Source organism: Penaeus chinensis, chromosome 25 (assembly GCF_019202785.1).
Source record: "Penaeus chinensis breed Huanghai No. 1 chromosome 25, ASM1920278v2, whole genome shotgun sequence".
In the NCBI taxonomy this organism is placed as follows: Eukaryota; Metazoa; Arthropoda; class Malacostraca; order Decapoda; family Penaeidae; genus Penaeus; species Penaeus chinensis.
The window spans coordinates 1,456,770-1,459,269 of NC_061843.1; the positions used below are offsets into that span (position 1 = coordinate 1,456,770).

The window sequence follows — 2,500 nt, forward strand, 5'->3', positions numbered from 1 at the left end:
GTGTGTGTATGTGTGTGTGTGTGTGTGTGTGTTTGCGTGAGCGTATGTGCGTATCCGTGTGTGTGTGTGCATGTGTCTGCGTTTGCGTGAGCGTATGTGCGTATTCGTGTGTGGGTGTGTGTGTATGCGTGTGCGTGTGTCTGCGTTTGCATGAGCGTATGTGTGTGTGCGTTTGCGTGAGCGTATGTGCGTATTCGTGTGTGTGTGTATGCGTGTGTCTGCGTTTGCATGAGCGTATGTGTGTGTGTGTGTGTGTGTGTGTGTGTGTGCGTGTGTCTGCGTTTGCGTGAGCGCATGTGCGTATCCGTGTGTGTGTGTGTGTGTGTGTGTGTGTGTGTGTGTGTGTGTGTGTGTGTGTGTGTGTGTGTGTGTGTGTGCATGTGTGTGCGTTTGCGTGAGCGTATGTTCGTATTCGTGTGTGTGTGTGTGTGTATGCGTGTGCGTGTGTCTGCGTTTGCATGAGCGTATGTGCGTATCCGTGTGTATGTGTGTGTGTGCGTGTGTCTGCGTTTGCGTGAGCGTATGTGCGTATCCGTGTGTATGTGTGTGTGTGCATGTGTGTGCGTTTGCGTGAGCGTTTGTGCGTATCCGTGAACGTAGCTCTGTATACATGTGCGTGTGTGTTCTCGTATAAACGCATGTATGCAGATCTATCAGCCGTAGCAGCGTTGCCAAAGGCGTGTCTGCGTAGGGCAGAGTGGCGGCCGCGGCGTTTAAATGCCACGAAGAATTATTTCGGTTCTGGCGCGAGGGGCGGGGGGCACGCGCCCAACACGCGCAGGGTATTTGCCCACAACACCGCGCAGTCATAAACACACGCGCACAAATGTACAGTCACTGGTCTCTTTTAGATGCGTTCGTTATATGTAAGTAAAGATTACCTCGAAAAAAAAAATATATATAGACAGATTTTCCTTTCGTAGAAGTGAGAAACTCAAGCCATTTTAAGCGTACTCGGAAAGGTTGGCAGCTATGCGTTAGTTACCGGGAAGTCACCCTCGTTGCCAAAAAAAGGAAAATAAGATAAAAAAAAAAAAAAAAAACTACTGTAAACAAAACAACTTTTAAGGAAAAGCGAAATGGAATGAAAAGGAATGTTTGTGTTTTCTTTTTCTTTTTTTTCTTTTGTTTGCTTCTTTCCCTTGTTTTAATGCTTTTCGTTCTTCTTTTGTTCTTTGTATTTTGTTCTTTATTCTTTAAATCTATTTATTTTTTACTTCTTTTTCCTTCTTAATTATATATATTTGTGTTTGTTTGTTTGTTTGTCTTCAAAATTGACGAAGACGAAAGAACAATTTCCCGCGCAGACATTGCAAAGGTGTATCGCCCATTTAAAGACCCGACTCGCCACCTGCCGTCGCGGGGAAAAAAAAACTCAAAATAAACCATGCCCGGGAATTCCCCCCCCCCCCCTCATGGGCACTCGAAACGCATCCTGGCACCCTCACCTCCCTCCCGCACCCCCTCCCCCACACCCTCCTGCTCTATATGTGGCAGTTTTTTTCTCTTTTCTTTTCTTCTGTGGCATCTTCTTCCTCCTTCTCCCTCTTTCGTCTCCGTGAGTCTGTTCCTCCCTCCTTTCCTTAGTTCCTCCCTCCCCCCCCCCCCCTCTGTAAAACCCAATCCTCCTATCCCCCACCCCTCCCCCTCCCTCACCCTTTCTCCTTTCTCTTTCCCTCCCTCACCCTCACCCTCCTTGTCTCCCTTCCTCCCTTCCTTCCCCTCCCCCATCCCTCTCCCTCCCCCTTCCTCCTCTCCCCCTCCCTCCCTATCCCTCCCTCCCCCTTCCTCCTCACCCCCCCCCCCCCCCATTCTTCATGGCACCCTTCCCCGGGCTTGAACTTGGCACCCGGCGGAAGGAAAGTCGGGCAGCGGTGCCAAGCCGGGCGGGGCAGGAGGGTGCCAGATGCCTAGATACCCAGCCGCAGGTGTGGCAGTAGCTGGTCGGGTAGTGTCGGAGGCGGGCGCCGTCGGGCAGGTGAATCTTGTGGGAAACTTGTGGTGGGGATTGTTGGTGGAGAGTGTTGGAGAGGGCGGTGCTTGGTGGTGGTGAGCGGGGAGTGTTGGAGATGAGTAGCGTGCTTGGTGGAGATGAGTGGAGAGTGTTGGAGATGAGTGGGGTAAATACTAGTAGTAATTGCGGTGAATGTTGGTGATGAGTGAGATGTATGTTGGTGGTGGGTGTTGGGGATGAGAGTGGGGAATGCTAGCAGCAACTGTGGCGAATGTTGAGTGATGGTGATGGGTGGGTGACGTCGGTGAAGTGTGTTTACTGAACAGTGGTAAGCGATGGTGAGCGTGGTGATTGCTGATGGACAGTTGGTTGAAAGTCGATGTTCATAGAATATTCTGGTGATGAATTTTGGCAAAGAGTGTGATGACTTATCGTGGTGATTCCTTATGATGACGCTCATGAATACGGAACAACATTCAAAGTGAATTCGATGACTGTGATGATGATGAAACCTGGTGTTGTGATGAAACAATTCCCTCTTGTGGT

At 50.0% G+C, this 2,500-nt stretch overlaps 1 long non-coding RNA gene across 1 annotated transcript in view; it reads left to right on the forward strand.

The window, feature by feature from the left end:
• Positions 1-1,910: 1,910 nt before the first annotated feature.
• LOC125038688 overlaps positions 1,911-2,500 on the forward strand; it is a 5,747-nt gene continuing 5,157 nt past the window's right edge. Inside the window, exon 1 of the long non-coding RNA XR_007116066.1 lies at positions 1,911-1,978. This is a non-coding gene — a long non-coding RNA (uncharacterized LOC125038688). The remainder of the gene's footprint in view (positions 1,979-2,500) is intronic.